Genomic DNA, 17,889 nt, shown 5'->3' with positions numbered 1-17,889 from the left:
AGAGACGTAGAAAAGCAAGATGACTGACTTAGAGATATGCCTGGCATTCATCCCCCTGACAATAAAGGACCAAGGCAACAAATAAACAGCTAAGATTTTACTGAAGTGTCAAAAGCAGAGTGCTGGAGTGCAGTGGGGTAGTGGAGATGGACCTGTGGTGATTGGAAGTCCAGGAAGGCAGCATGAAGACACAGAGCCTTTGCATCCCCATCTCTTTTGCCCAAATCTGATCAACCCATAGACAGGAGGGATTTCCTATTGCAAGGAAAAGGGAAGCAGATGATCTCTATCAGCCCCTATTACCATTGCAAACATCTGCAGTCTTTTTTTTTTTTTTCTGGAGACAGAGTACCACTCTGTCACCTAGGCTGGAGTGCAGTGTTGTGATCTCAGCTCATTGCAACCTCTGCCTCACCGGCTCAAGCAATCTTCTCGCCTCAGCCTTCTGCATAGCCAGGACTAGAGGCGTGCACCACCATGCCTGGCTAATGTTTTGTAGAGATGGGGTTTTCTCATCTTGCCAAAGGTTAGTCTCAAACCCTTGGACTCAGGTGGTCTGCCTGCCTCAGCTTCCCACAGTGCTAGGATTATAGGAATGAGTGACAAGGCCCAGCCTACAGTCCTTACAACAGGAGAATTCCACAGTCCTCACAAGCCCTGAGCCCAGTTGGGAGAGCTGATGGAAATTCACACAACTACGTGGCCCTGATTAAGAGCACACGGTGTGCACTCCTCATTCATACCCACCCTCTGTGAGCCAAGCTGCTGCAGCATGGTACCATCTTGAGACCAGAGCTACCTCTGGAGTGTGCCCTGCTCTGATGGCCAGTAGCCACTGCACTTCCCTAGCACTGGGGCTCCATCTTCATTGCACCAAGCCCATATGGGTGGCTGAATGCCACAACCCCAGCTGTATGGAGATTGGGCCAAGGATCAGCTGTGACTCTGGCCCTACATAGCAGGGAAACCAACCCCTGCCACTGCAATTCTAGAAGGAGGAACTGTCTGCCAGTCCTGCCCAGGGTGAAACCACCAGTGAGCCAGCCAAACCACTACATATCCTCCCCTGAGTGGGAGAGGCCCCCAAGCCTCCAGGCATCTGATATGTTCCCAGGCCAGTGAAGTGGCTACACATCCATGCTCAGGACCTAAGAAACAGCCCCGCCGTGTCCCCAGAGTCTCTACCCTACCATGCCCCAGCCTGCCCAATGGCCCTGCACTCCCTAAAAGGGCCTGAGAAATAGTCCTGAAGGTCACTCCTGGTAAGCATGCCCCCAGAACACTCAAGTCACTAAAAGTCCATGTCTCAGACCTGAGAAATAGCCCCATGGGCTGCCACTGGCAGACACACCCCAGACTAGACAAGTAGCCATACATTTGCATACTGGATCTGAGAAACAGCCGCATCGGCTGCCTCTAGTGTGCACGCCCCTGAGCTAGCTGAGCAGCCTTGTGCCTGTGTCCCAAATCTGAGAAGTTTCCTATGGGCCACTCCTTGGCAACACACCCAAGGCCAACCAAGCCTGAAAAACAGCCCCATGGATTGCCCTCTACAGACAGGCTGGCCAAGCAGCCCTGCACCTGTGTACCAGGACTGAAAAAAAGCCCCATGGACCATCCCTGGCAAGCACACCCTCAGACCAGCTGAGCAGCCTTACATCCATGTTCTGCGCCTGAGAAACACCCCTTCTGGCTACCCATGGCAGACATATTTCCAGCTCAGCCAAGCAGCTGTATACCTGCATCCCAGCACTGAAGAACACTCCTGGCAGGCATGCACTCAAACTGGCTGAGCAACCATGTGTCTATGCTCCCAGCCAGAGTAACAGCCCTGTGGCCCCAACCTTAGTGAGCAAGACCACAAATCGACAAACTCATCACTTGTATACATGTACCCTCAACCTGAGAAACAGCCCAGCAAGCCCACTCCTGGCAAAACCATAGCACAGTCACCACAAACTCTCTCAGCCTAGGCCACTGAGAAACTTGCAAATGCCACTAGTATGGATTACAGCTGAAGAAACTACACCGAGACTATACGACTGTGTCCACCTACAGTCAAGGTCAACATACCCCACCAAACTAACACCCAAGACCCATTCATACAAATAAGTCTTTCCCTATGAAGCCTTCTCCAAAAAAATAGAAGAGGTGACTTTTCCACCAGATGCGTAGAAATCAATGTAGGGACATATCAACCATGAAAATAAGAAAACATATTACTCCTAAAGGAAAATAGTAATTGTTTAGTAACAGATCCCAATCATAAGGAAATATGCAAAATGCCAGAGAAATAATTCAAAATAATAATCTTAACGAAACTCAGTGAAATACAAGAGAATACAAATGGACAATTCAGCAAAATCAGGAAAACAATACATAATCTGAATGAGAATTTCAGCAGAGATAGATATCATAAACAAGAACCAAACAGAAATTCTAGAGCTGGAGAATTCCATGCAAGAACATCAACCAAGAAGATATTCCATGCAAACAGAAACCAAAAGCAAGCAACCAGACAAAAAGGACTTCAAGTTAAAAGCTATAAAAAGAGACAAAGAAGATCATTATACAATAATGAAGGAAATAAAAAACGCAATTGAGAGCTTCAGCAATAGGCCAGAAGTTGAAGTTATGTCTTTTGAAATAATACAGGCAGGAAAGAAAGAAAAGGAGAAAGAAGGAAAGAAAAGGAGAAAGAAAGAAGGAAAGAAAGAAGAAAAAGAAAGAAAAAGAAAGAAGGAAGAAAAGAAAAAAGAATGAAAAAGAGTGAAGGAAGCCTATAGGATTTATGGAACACTATTAAGTGAACAAATGTTTGTATTATGGGCATTCCAGGAGAACAAAAAGAAGAAGATGAGTAAAACATATCTAATGAAACCAAAGCAGAAAACTTACCAAGTCTTGGGAGACAGATGATGGACTTTCAGATCCAGGAAGCTCAAAGAACCCCAAAGAGATTCAACTTAAACAAATCCTCTTTGAGGTACATTATAGTCAAATTTTCAAAATTCAAAGACAAAGAATTTTAAAAGGAGCAAGAGAAAAGTATCAAGTCACACATAAGGGAATCTCTGTTAGATTATTATAAATATTAGTGGATTTATCAGCAAAAACTTTATAGACCAGGAGACACTTTGGTGCTCAGTTCCAAATACTGAAGGACAAAACTGCCACTCAAGCATATTGTACCCAGCAAAGCTATCCTTTACAAATGAAGGAAATATAAAATTTTCACAAACAAGCAAAATTTAGGGAATTTATCACCTCTAAACTGGTCTTACAAGAAATCCAAGGGAGTCTTACATCTGGAAGTGAGAAGATGATAACCACAATCATGAAAGCAGGCAAAACTTATGTAAAAAAAACCTCTGTTAGAGCCAATACACTAAAGGGTAAGGAAAAAGGAATCAAATCTTATTACTACAGAAAACCACCCAACCACAAGAGTAAACAATAAGAGAGGAAGCAAGGAACAAAGGATATACAAAACAATCAAAAGACAATAAAATGACAGGAGTAAGTCCTCACCTGTCAATAATAACCTTAAATGTAAATAGATTAAAGTCCCCATTTAAAAGATATAGATTGGCTGAATGCATTAGAAACCCAGACCCAACTATATGCTGCCTACAAGAAATCTATCTCACCTGCAAAGACACACATAGCCTGAAAGAGAAGGTATGGAAGAAGATAGTCCATGCAAATGGAAACCAAAAGCAAGCAGAAGTAGCTATATTTGTATCAGACAAAATAGACTTCAAGTTAAAAGCTGTAAAAAGAGACAAAGAAGGTCATTATACAACAATAAAGGAATCCATTCAGCAAGATAATATAACAATTATAAATATATATGCACTCAACACTGCAGCACCTAGATATATAGAACAAATATTATTATATCTAAAGGGCAAGATAGACCCCAATACAATAATACTCTGGGACTTCAACACCCCACTCACAGCATCGCACAGATCATCTAGACATAAAAAAAAAGAAACATCAGATTTAAACTGCACCATAGACCAGATAGACCAAACAGGCATTTACAAAACATTTCACCAAACAGCTGCAGAATACACATTCTTTTTAGCAGCACATTGAACATTCTCCAGGTTTGACCATGTATTAAGACACAAAACAAATCTCAGAAAATGTTAAAAAAATTAAAATCATATCAAGTATCTTACTGCACTACAATGGAATAACACTAGACACTATAACAAGATAGATATTAAAAACTATAGAAATTCATAAAAATTAGGCTACTTGCTCCTGAAGAACCAATAGATGAAAGAGGAGATTAAGAATGAAATTTAAAAATTATTTGAAACAAATGAAAATTGAAATATAACATACCAAAATCTATGGAATGTAGCAAAAGCAGTGTTAAGAGGGAAATTTAGAGTACTAAACACCAGCATCAAAAAAATAGAAAGAGTTCAAATAAACAACCTAACAATGCACCCCAAGGAACTAGAAAAACAAGAACAAACCAAATCCAAAGTTAGTAGAAGGGTAGAAATAATGAAGATCAGAGCAAAATATTTAAACACTGAGACTAAAAACAAAATCAGTGAAATAAAAAGCTGTTTTTTTTAAAAAAAGAGATAAACAAAATTGACAAACCATTAGCCAGACTATTAAAAAAAGAGAGAAGACCCAAATAAAGAAAATCAGACATGAAAAAGATGTCACAATGGATACCACAGAAATATAAAGGCTCATTAGGGATTCTATGAATAGCTATATGCTGAAAAATTAGAAAACCTAGAGAAAATGGATAAGTGCCTGGACACATATAGCCTACCAAGATTGAATCAAGAAGAAATAGAAAATCTGAGCAGGCTAGTAACATGTAATGAGATTGAATTAGTAATTAAAAAAAAATCTCCCAACAAGGAAAAGTCTAGAATGGGATCCCTTCACCACTGAATTCTACTGAACCTTTAAAGAAGTACTAATGCCAGTTATCCTCAAGCAATTCAAAAAAAAATTGAAGCAGAAGGAATTCTTCCTAACTCATTCTATGGGTGTAGCATGACCCTGATACCAAAACCAGACAAGGACACAATTAAAAAAAAGAAAACTGCAGGTCAGTATCTCTGATGAACATAGTCACAAAAATCCTCAAAATATAGTAGCAACCGAATCCAACAATACATCCAAAAGATACTACACCATGATCAAGTGGGATTTATCCCAAGGATGCAAGAATGGTTCAACACATACAAATCAATAAATGTCATACATCACATCAGTTAAATGAAGGACAAAAACTATATGATCATCTCAATAGATGCAGAAAAACGTGATAAAATTCAACAGTCCTCCATGATTAAAAACTCCTAGTAAAGTAAGTATAGAAGAAAAGTATCTCAACATAATAAAGGCCATATATGACAAACCTACAGCTAACATCTTACTGAACAAGGAAAAGCAGAAAGCTTTTCCCCTGAGAACTAGAACAAAACAAGGATACCCATTTTCACCACTCTTATTCAAAATAGTACTGGAAGTCCTAGCTAGAGCAATTAGGCAAGAAAAAGAAATAGAGGACATCCAAATTGGAAAGAAATAAGTCAGACTGTCCCCATTTGCAGATAATGATTTTACATATAGAAAGACCTAAAGACTCTATCAAAAAACTTTTAGAACTTGTAAGTTCAGTAAAGTTACAGTATACAAAATTAACATACAAAAATCAGTGGTGTTTCCATACACAAACAACAAAGTAGCTGAAAAATAAATCAAGAAGGCAATCACATTTTCAATAGCTACAATAAAAAATCTGAAAATAAATTTAACCAAGGAGGTAAATGATCTCTACAAGGAAAACTACAAAACACTGATGAAGGAAATTTAAGATGGTACAAATGGAAAAACATGCTCACTGATTAGATAAATTAACATTGTTAAAATTGCTCAAAGAAATCTATATATTCAATGCAATCCTATCAAAATACCAATGACATTCCTTATAAAAATAGAAAAAAAATCCTGACATTTCTATGGAACCACAAAGATCCCAAATAGCCAAGGCAATCCTAAGCAAAAGAAACAAAGCTGGGGGTATCACACTATTATATCTCAAAATATACTACAAAACTGTAGTAGTACAGTTTTTTTAACAGTAAAACAGCATGATACTGAAATAAAAACAGACATTCAGACCAAAGGAACAAAGTCAAGATCCCAGAAACTAATCCATATATTTATAGCCAACTAATTTTTGACAAAGGCGTCAAGAATACTCACTGGGTAAAGAAAAGTCTCTTTAATAAATGGTGCTGGGGAAACTGGATATCTACATGCAAAAGAATGAAAATAGACTTTCACCATGTACTCTCTATAAAAATCAACTCAAACTGTATCAAAGACCTAAATGTAAGACCTGAAACAATAAAACTACTAGAAGAAAACATAGGGGACGTGCTTCAGGACATTTGGGAAAATATTTTGTGAATAAGACCTCAAAATCCTAGCCAACAAAAGAAAAAATAAAATAAACAAATGAAATCACAGCAAACTAAAAAAGCTTCTGTACTGCAAATGAAACATTCAACAGAGTGAAAAAACAATCTATAGAATGGGAGAAACTATTTACAAATTACTCATCTGACAGGGAATTAATATCCAGAATATACAAGGAACTCAAATATCTCAACAGCAAAAACAAACAAACAAACATTCCAATTAAAAAATTAGCAAATGATCTGAACAGACATTTCTCAAAAGAAGACATAGAAATGGCCACACACCCAGTAACCTCTATTTTAAAGGTGCTTGTATTAGTTCATTTCACACTACTATAAAGAACTACCTGAGATGGAGTAATTTATGAAGAAAAGAGGGTAATTGACTCACAGCTCTGCAGGCTTAACAGGAAGCATAACTGGGAGGCCTCAGGAAACTTACAGTCATGGCAGAAGGTTAAGGGGTTGCAAGTCACATCTTCCCGTGGTGGAGCAGGAGACAGAGAATGAGGGAGGGAAGTGCCACACTTTTAAATCATCAGATCTCATGAGAATTCACTTACTATCATGACAACAGCATGGGGGAAATCTGCCCCCATGATCCAATCACCTCCCACCACGTCCCTCCCCTGACACATGGTGATTACAATTTGACATGAGATTTGGGTGGGGGCATAGAGCCAAAGCATATCATTCTGCCCCTGGCCCCTTCCGAATCTCATGTCCTTCTCACATTGCAAAATTAATCATGCCTTCCCAACAGTCCCTCAAAGTCTTAACTCATTCCAGCATTAACTCAAAAGTTCAAGTCCAAAGTCTCATCTAAGACAAGGCAAGTCTCTTCTGTCTATGAGCTTGTAAAATCAAAAGCAAGTTAATTACTTCCAAGATACAATGGGGGTGTAAGCATTGGGTAAATGCTCCCATTCCAAAAGGGAGAAATTGGCCAAAACATAGGGGCTACAAGGTCCATGCAAGTCTGAAACCTAGCAGGGCAGTCATTAAATCTTAAAGCCCCCAGATAGTCTACTTTGACTCTATGTCTCACATCCAGGCCACACTGACACAAGGGGTGGGCTCCCAAGGCCTTGGGCAGCTCCACCCCTGTGGCTCTGCAGGGTACAGTCCCCATAGCTGCTTTTATAGGCTGGCATTGAGTGTCTATGGCTTTTCCAGGTGAACAGTGCAAGCTCTTCACGGATCTACCATTCTGGGGTCTGGAGGACAGTGGCCCCCTTTTCACAGGTCCATGAGGCAGTGCCCCAGTGGGGGCTCTGTGTGGGGGTTCCCACCCCACATTTTCCCTCCAGACTGTCCTAGTAGAGGTTCTCCATGAGGGCTCCACCCCTGCAGCAGACTCCTACCTGTACATCCAGACATTTTCATACATTCTCTGAAATCTATGCAGAGGTTTCCAAACATCAATTCTTGCCTTCTGTGTACCTGCAGGCTCAATACCACATGGAAGTCACCAAGGCTTGGGGCTTGCATACTCTGAAGCAATGGGCTGAGCTGTACCTTGGCCCCTTTTAGCCACAGCTGGGGCTGGAGCAACTGGGACTGAGGTGCCAAGTCCCAAGGCTGCACAGAGCAGCAGAGCCCTGGGTCTGGCCCATGAAACCATTTTCCCTCCTGGGCCTCCTGGCTTGTGATGTGTGGGGCTTCTGTGAAGATCTCTGACATGTCCTGGAGACATTCCCCATTGTCTTGGCTATTAACATTTGGCTCCTCTTCATTTATGCAAATTTCTGCAACTGACTTGAATTTCTCCCCAGAAAACGGGTTTTAATTTTTGACCACATGGTCAGGCTGCACATTTTCCAAACTTTTATGCTCTGCTTCCCTTTTAAACATAAGTTTCAATTTCAGACCATCTCTTTGTGAATGCATATGACTGTATCCTGTTAGGAGCAGCCAGACCAAATCTTGAATTTTTTGTTGTTTAGAAATTTATTCTGCCAGATACCCTATATCATCTCTCTCAAGTTCAAACTTCCACAGATCTCTAGGGCAGGGGGAAAATGCCACCAGTCTCTTTGCTAAATCATAGCAAAAGTGACCTTTACTCCCAATAAATTCCTCATCTCCATCTGAGACCATCTCAGTCTGGACTTCATTGTCCATGTCACGATCAGCATTTTGGTCAAAACCATTCAACAAGTCTCTAGGAAGTTCCAAACTTTCCCACATCTTCCTTTCTTCTTTGAGCCCTCAGAACTGTTCTAACCTCTGCCTGTTACCCAGTTCCAAAGTTGCTTCCACATTTTCAGGTATCTTTTTAGCAGAGCACCACTCTCCTGGTACCAATTTTCTGTGGTAGTCCCTTTTCACACTGTTATAAAAAACTACCTGAGACTGGGTAATTTATGAGGAAAAGAGGTTTAATTGACTCACAATTCTGCAGGCTTAACAGGAAGCATAACTGTGAGGCCTCAGGAAACTTACAATCATGGCAGAAGGTGAAGGGGAAGCAAAGCACATCTTCTCATGCCAGAGCAGGAGAGAGAGAGTGGGCAGGGAAGTGCCATATGTTTAACCATCAGATCTCATGGGAACTCACTATCATGAGAACAGCACGGAGGAAATTCATCCCCATGATTTAATCACCTCCCACCAGATCCTGCCCTTGACACACGAGGATTATAATTTGACATGAGACTGGGTGGGGACACAGAGTCTAATAATATCAGTGCTTATGTGGTATCTAGTATTGAGATCGATTGTTAGATGATGCTCTCCTATTAGAGAGGACTTATGCACCCCCTTAGTCCAGGCACCAATGTCATGGGATTCTGAAGCTAGTAGAAGATGCACTTGACCAGAGCAAAAGATCTTCTAAAAAGTTGTGTATCCCAAGTCCATTATTGCATTTCTCTGTGCATCAGTTTCCAGATTACACTGCAAATTGTTGCTTCTAAGTTTCCAAATTAAGCATACTTAGTGGACTGGAGCAGGGAGGTCTACATTATCAATCCTTAGTCAAACAGTACTGAGTGGAGGAGAAGTTAACTTGATGGGAAAGAAGAAATGAGAATCAGAATCAGTTTCCTATCCTGACCACCTGACCTCCCATTGCTCCACCATCTCTGCAATTATTAAAGCCAGTTTTCCTTCTAAAAGGACTTCCAAGATCAAGCAGGTGCCATGATAAGAGTGGAGAAAGAGAAGGGCTTTAAATGACTTCACTCCCAGCCTAAAAGTTGAACAGATCTAGTCATTATTAAACATAACTTCTTTATCTCTTTCTCTCTCCTCTCCCTACATTGAATATTATAGTTCCCAGAGTTGCAAAGCTGCATTAGTTAGGGCAAAAAAAGCACTGGGAGACTGCTTTATATCCTCACTTCCCCAGCTGAGAACATAATTCAGTTACTTTACCATCAACTACCAATTTTGGGGTAGAAAGGGTGATGTAAAGTGAATAGCAAGAAAGAATAAGACTAGATGATAAATGAAGTATTATTTTTTATAGTAACTGTGCATTTATAAGGGACCCTAACTGCTAACTCAAAATCTCAGACATTTATTTAAAAGACTAGATGTAGGAGACAGTAGAGTCCAAAACCTCTCCGGGTTTATAAGACTGGGGACTGGTAAAGAGTAAAAACTGTTTTTTTTTTTTTGGAGAATGATAATACATACTTCTCTACACATCAAGGGCCATATCAGAAATTTCAGGAGGAAATGTCCTTTGATAGTATAAAATGCAAGACTGAGGAGAAGCTGAGAAGTTAGGACTAGAGATTAGATGAGACATCAGCATAAATTATTTGAAATTATTTGAGAAATACGTTTTTCCTCACCAATATTTTACTTATGCTCTAATTTCTTTGTATTGAATAGTATTCAAAAATAGAGGTTTGGAAATCTTTTGTGTTCTATAGTGTTTAAAAAACCATAATGACATTTGACCCATATGCACAGTTGTAGCGTTAAATCAATCTTCAGTGTTTCAGAAATGAACAAACCAGGCAGTACAAGACCCCCTTGTCCCACTCCACCATGGGCACTAGACACTGCCAAACAGCAGCGGGACACTTCCTTCCTAGAGTCACATGTGGACGAGAGACTTCACAAGGCCCAAAAGAGCCAAGTGCTGTGAGTGGAATTATTATTATACCAATGCCTGAATCTGCACAGCGTCTTGCATTAGGCTTTAAGTCTGAATCTGGATCCATTTGGGTTGAGATTTGTGTCCAGTGGCCCAGAGGGAAGGATGCAGGGGGCTGTTCCCTGCAGCAGCATCCCCCAGAAGCCTGGCAGGGTGTGTCCCAAGGACCTCACATTGGATTCTGGGGTCCCTCTCAGCCGCTGGGTTTGAGATGATTTCTCTTGCCTCTTGTGCTGTATCTTTGGAGTTCCCACACTGGACAGGGTCTTTGGGTAGAAAAACCTTCATCTCTCACAGAATACAGCAGTCCTCAGGAAAGAGAATGAACTGTCCATTTGACTTATTTTTAATAATCTTGTTATGTTTTGTTGCCTCATTCTGCCCTGCTCCCCCTCTTGCTCTGTTTCGCACCCCTTTGGGAACGCTGCCTCTTTCTAGCTTTGAAAAAGACAACCAGGGAAGGAGCAGAACCCTGAGCTCAGTCTGTCTCCCCCCAGAGTCTCTGAATACTGGAGCCAGCGATTTTCTTAGGTGGGTGGGGATCTGTCCCCGCCCCGTTCATTGTGTTCCATGGTTTCCTGTCCACTGCCTGTAACCCTTTACCAATCTGCCAGGCGCCTCTTAACACAAAAGGGAGGAGATGGGGGGAGGGAGTACTGAGGAAAAACATCTCTATAAATAGCCCTCTTGAACAAAATTGTTTTCCCCAATACACAGTTGTTGTTAGGCCTTGATGCCTAGTAATCTGCCTCTGTACGCTCTTCCCCTTCCATTTCAGCCCTCCCTACAGGCCTGGTTTTCCTACTCAGTCCTGTCCATGAGATGGAGGTGCTGTAAAGGTTCTTGTAAACATTCGTGTCCCCAGAGGCTCCTCCCCAGCTCTGGGCACACAGACTGTGGACTCAGGCCAACCTGGGCTCCATGCCTGACTCTGCCACTGATTTGCCCAGTGGTTGGACACATGACTTAACCCCTCTGAGCCACAGTTTTCCCATCTGTTAAATTGGAGTGATAATATCTACCTTGTTAGACTGTTGTGAGGATTAAATAAGATAATGAAAATGCCTAGCACTTTGTTTATACCGAGGTAGAAGCTTGATACATAAATGAGAGTGATTTTTATTGTCTTCTCACTGAGCGATTCTTCCATTTCCTCCATCATTATCCAGTTTATTCATGTCTTTTTCCCATTTCCTCATCCTGATCCCTTGTCCCATGTTAAATATATTTATAAGACTTTAAGTTTATTTTATTGTCATTAATTTATTTTTACCATTCCCAGTTCCAACATAGTTTGAGATGATTTCCTTTACACATAAGTGCTTAGAACCTGGAAAATTTTTCAGAAAGGGCAAGACTGTTTCTTGTAAAACAGTTTTTCTTTCTTTCTTTCTTTTTCTTTTTCTTTCTCCTTCCTTCCTTCTTTCTTTCTTTCTTTCTTTCTTTTTCTCTTTCTTTTTTTTGACGGAGTCTTGCTCTGTCACGCAGGCTGGAGTGCAGTGGTGAGATCTCGGTTCACTGCAACCTCCGCCTCCCAGGTTCAAGCGATTCTCCTGCTTCAGCCTCCGGAGTAGCTGGGACTACAGGTGCGTGCCACTGCCCCCGGCTAATTTTTGTATTTTTAATACAGGCAGGGTTTCACCATGTTGGCCAGGCTGGTCTCGAACTCCTGACCTCAGGTGATCCACCCACCTTGGCTTCCCAAAGTGCTGGGATTACATGCCCGAGCCACCGCATCCGGCCATAAAACAGTTTTCTAACACGGAGGGCACATTGCTTTTTGTGGGCTATTTGGGAAATGGTTTTGATTGTGGCTCACACTTTTCTTACATCTCTGGTATCCCAGGACCTGTTTTCATTCCCATCTCGGGAATACAGTATGCAGAAGTTAGTTTGGAGACAAGAGTTATAATAGGTCAAACATACAAATTACCCTCAATATATATTCGCTCCCCTAAAGTTGTGAACATTTGTAAGTTGGATAATATAGGCCTGTTGTTTTTCATTCTACCTTTTGGATATATGCTTCCAAGCTTGTGGTGGGGGGGCGGGTAGAAGTGGAGAGAAGGGGTTCCACTTTGTAATCAAAATCACACTTGAATCTTAACATTTATTTCAGAGAATATTCTTCTTTTTTCAACCTTCAATACACAAGTATTTTAATCTCCATTTTGATCTTAAAAGAAGCTAGTCACATACACACAGATCTCATTTACTTATGTGCTTTCTCAAAGTAAGATGCATATGTATGTATGTAGATATGTATATATATCTATTTCTATATCTGCATAACTCACATTAATTTGATTTTGCGGAACCTGATTATTTAAAGCAGCCACAGGTTTCTGTTCTAATTCTAGGTATGTAGCAGAACTTTTCCTTATTTAAAAATTTTTTTTGAGACAGGGTCTGTCTCTGTCACCCAGTCTGGAGTGCAGTGGCACGATCTCGACTCACTGCAGCGTCCACCTCACAGGTTCAAGCAATTTTCGTGCCTCAGCCTCCCAAGTATCTGGGGCCACAGGCCTGTGCCACCATACCTGGCTAATTTTTGTATTTGTAGTAGAGACGGGGTTTCACCATGTTGGCCAGGCTGGCCTCAACTCCTGACCTCAAGTGATCTGCCCGTCCTGGCCTCCCAAAGTCTTCGGATTACCAGCATGAGCCACTGCACCCGGCCAGGTATTTAGCAGAACTTTTTCAATTGGGTATCCACCTGGATGTTTTAAAAAATTTTCTATAATATGAACTTGCCTAGATTTACTCTTGAAAAGGATTCCCCCATACACCCACATTGCTCAGATAGTCCTGATTTCAAACATTCTGCCCTATAGTCAAACCATGTGCCAAAAGATGTGTTCTGATTTTCGCTTTAGAAAACATGGCTAATGTTTTGAGTTGAACTGTGTGCCACCAATTTCAAATGTTAAAGTCCTAAACCCTAGTACCTCAGAATATGACCTTATTTGGAAATAGGATGGGTACTACTAATTAGTTAATATGCAGTCAAACTGGAGTAGGGTGAGTCACGAATCCAGTATGGCCGGTGTCATTATAAAATGGGAAATGTGGACATCCTCCCTGTCTACTTACACAGGGAGAATGACATGTGAAGATGTGAAGATGAAGGCAGAGATTGGAGCGATGCCTCAAGCCAAGGAGTGTCAGACGTTGCCAGCAAGCCACCAGAAGCTAGGGAAGAGACATGGAACAGATTCTCTCTCATAGCCCTCAAAAGGAACCAACCCTGCTGGCACTTTGATCTCAGACTTCTAGCCTCCAGAAATGTGAGATGATAAATTTCTATTGTTTAAACCACCTGGTTTGTGACACTGGCAGCCCAGCAGATGAATACAGCCAACATAATTAAGGAACAGAACTAGCCCCCAGTCCTGCAATGTAATCTATTACTTTAATGATCGAATTGGTAGCAGTCAAACCTCAGAAGTCTTTCTTGGTGGAGCCCCCAGTAAATACCTGTATCTCTAGCTGGCACTGAGATTAAGCAATTTTATACAAATGCTGGTTTCAGCAAGGAGCTCCAGTGGAGGTAAAGGAGGATAGTTTCGGAAACAGCCAAGGATTCACCTGACTATAGAGGTTGCTGGGAGGTGGGAGGTTGCGGGGCTCCTTCCCACATGCTTTCATGTTTTCAAAGACTGTTCTTGTAGCACCAGAGACAGGAAGCTTGTGGAGCCACTCTATCAGCCCTGTAGCCTCCCTGAGCTGGCTTCTCTGGCTCTGGCTCCCTGATCCTCCAATCCCACCTATGCCTCTGCAAGGGACTCAGTGAAGGAGCTATCTCCCTGCTACATTCTGGGAGCTGAGCACTGAAATTTTTAAGGAAATGTGCAAAGTCTGTTTACACACAACATTTATACATTTATTTGGCCAGCCAGTCAATAATTTACTAAGCATTGTCTGTATGCTAGGCCTTGGATTCGGTGCTGAGGACACAAAGTTGGAAAGACACCATCCAGGCCCTCATGAAGCCCTCGTTTTTGTGGCAAGAGAGAGGTGCACTGTGCAACAAATGGTATGATGGGTATATTGAAGTTGGAGTACCTGATTGGCTGGCAGAGTCAGAGGGCCTCTTAGAGAAAGTGACCCTTGTGGAGACTTGAAGAGTGAGTAGTTGCTCCTGCAGATAATAGGGGAGAGGGTTTTCAGGACAGCAAGAATAGCATATCTAGAGTCACAGAGGTGTGTGAGATCAGGACTTGCTCAGGGACTGGAAAGCAAATCAATGTGGTTGGGTGTGAGAGAGATTGGTGATATATCAGCTTGTCCATAAGGTGGGACTGTGTGTGTGATACCACTGATAGAGTTGATCCTTTAGTGGGGAGCCACTGGAGAATTTTGAGCAGTGCAGGCTCAACTACATCTGGCAGCAATGTAGGAGGCTGGGGAGGAGGGCGGAAAGCTACGCATTCTTCCTTGGTGCCTTCCCTCTCACGGTAGCGGAAGGTTGAAATGCATCCTGGATAAAATGCCTAACTTCCAGAATGGGACTACTTAGGGTCACACCCTATCCCCATCACTTGCTTTACTCCCACAAAGTTATGAAACCTAGATATGAAATCAGATGGTATAGTAAGGAAATTTAATTTACCTGCATTCATACTGTATTTTGCGTGGAAAATAAATCACATTAGGTTCTGGAAATGGTGGAGTTATAAGTTTAGCCTCTATTCCTAGAAATGATTTGTAAGACCATCATCACAAAGCTAATTTGCATGCCCCTTAAACTGTATACAAAATCTTGGCCTTTTACGAATTGGCTTGAATTATTAAAGTGCCCTAGCCTTCCAGAAGGGTCACTCCAGTAATGGTTAACATTTGAGATGTGGGTTTGCCATCTAGTGGGCATTTTTGAATGTGTATGTGTTTTAAATACACATGCATCACACACACACACACACACACACACACACACACACACACACACACTCAGAGTTTCCATCAGTAGTTCCTAATCTTTCTACCTCATCCCCAGCACTTAAAGGTCAGGATGGTACTTTGGACACATCCGCATTTGTAAAAGTGACTTAGTTTACATGTGGGAGGTATGAGGATGTTTTATGATGTGGGAATACCAGCATCACATGGAGGGTCTCTTCAAACTTTGTGTACTTCACATCTGCCTTTCTTGCTCCCCTGTGGCAATTACTGATCTAGAAAAAAGAGAGAGAGATACTTCACCACTAGAAAGGCACAGTGACTGCTCCATAGCAGATACTCGGTAAAAATTAGCTTCCTTCCTCTTCTCCCTATGACTTCTCTCATAAAAGCTATAATTCCAAATTACAGCTTTAATAGTTTTGTGTGCACTTGGTAAAGTGCTACAAAGTAAAGCACTTTGTAGGCCCAGTGAATGCAAAGATGAACAAAACCCAGTCCCTATTTCTAAGATGCTTAGAGGAGAGAAACTCGTAGTTTTACAACTATATTCTAGCAGGCTATGTCTCAAATCTTTGACTGTAGTAGATTTTTTAGAAATAAGAATTTGGTTTTTCTTTAGAGGTAATAATACAATGATGCTGGCCTAGCATGGTGGCTGATACCTGTAATCCTAGCACTTTGGAGGCTGAGGCAGGCAGATTGCCTGAGCTCAGGAGTTCGAGACCAGCCTGGGCAACATGGTGAAACCCCATCTCTATTAAAATACAAAAAATTATCCGGGAGTGGTGGCACACACCTGTAGTCCCAGCTACTCAGGAGGCTGAGGCACGAGAATTGCTTGAACCGGGGAGGCAGAGGTTGCAGTGAAGCAAGATTGCACCACTGCACTCCAGCCTGGGTGACAGAGTGAGACTCTGTCTCCAACAAAAACGAACAAACAATAATGCTAGTTTTCCCAGACTAAGAAGAAGGATCCTTGTGATAAGGGATAAAATGAACAGCAGGGACAGCTTGATTTATATTTGAAAGGACCGAGACTTAGAAGACAATAGGCCCAGAAAGAGAAGGGAGAGAAGTGGGGAGTAGAGGAAACTAGAGACAGTGTGGGATGCATTCTGTAAAGGTTTGAAGATGGGGGGAGAGAGTTTTAGAAGCAGCTACCATATGGTGTGAGATATTGAGAGGTTGGGCAAGAAGATTTTAAGAGGTTTTGTTATGTATTATAAATGGAATCCCCCTTTGATGCTTTCATGGCACTGAAGTAAAAATTTAAATTGCCTTTCTGTTATTTTTGGATATGGGTTAGTGTTTCTTTGGAAAATAGTACCATGCAGAGACAGGCTATGAAGTGGCTTAGCTTTATCCGGAAAACATAAATGTTCAGACCATAAAACTTTAAAAATAGATACATTATACTTTCCTCATGTGCCTTAAACCTAAAATTAAACAAAACCAAAATGATGAAATTGTATAAGGAATGTCTATTTTAACAGTAATACATGCACTTGGTTAAAAAATTCAAAAGTACAGAATGGCATTAAATGGAAAAAGAAAAACGTTTCCTGCTTTATTCTCCAAACCTCCCTTTCACCCCCATGTCTCACCACCCAAAGGTAACTAGCTTCTAAAGAGTTTGTTTTTAATTCTTTTTTCCCCAATAATAATTTTTATTATTATATATTTTTTAAATTTTACTTTAAGTTCTGGGATACATGTGCAGAATGTGCAGGTTTGTTAGATAGGTATACATGTGCCATGGTGGTTGCTGCACCTATCATCTGGTCATCTAGGTTTTAAGCCCCGCATGCATTAGGTATTTGTCCTAATGCTCTCCCTCCCCTAGTCCCCCACCCCTCGATGGGCCCTGGTGTGTGATGTTCCCCTCCCTGTGTCCATGTGTTCTTGTTGTTCAGCTCCCACTTATGAGTGGGAACATGGTTTTCTGTTCCTGTGTTAGTTTGCTGAAAATGATGGTTTCCAGCTTCATCCATGTCCCTGCAAAGGACATGAACTCATCCTTTTTTATGGCTGCATAGTATTCCATGTATATGTGCCACATAGTATTCCATGTACATGTGCCACATACATATACACATGTATATGTGTATATGTGCCACATTTTTTTTATCCAGTCTATCATTGATGGGCATTTGGGTTGGTTCCAAGTCTTTGCTATTGTAAATATGCTGCAATAAACATACATGTGCATGTGTCTTTGTAGTAGAATGATTTATAATCCTTTGGTATATACCCAGTAATGGGATTGCTGGGTCAAATGGTATTTCTGGTTCTATATCCTTGAGGAATCGCCACACTGTCTTCCACAATGGCTGAACTAATTTACACTCCCACTAACAGTGTAAAAGCATTCCTATTTCTCCACAGCCTTGCCAGCATCTG

This window comes from Pan troglodytes, chromosome 2, assembly GCF_028858775.2.
Source record: "Pan troglodytes isolate AG18354 chromosome 2, NHGRI_mPanTro3-v2.0_pri, whole genome shotgun sequence".
Lineage (NCBI taxonomy): Eukaryota > Metazoa > Chordata > Mammalia > Primates > Hominidae > Pan > Pan troglodytes.
Note: the sequence above shows the minus strand (reverse complement) of the source record.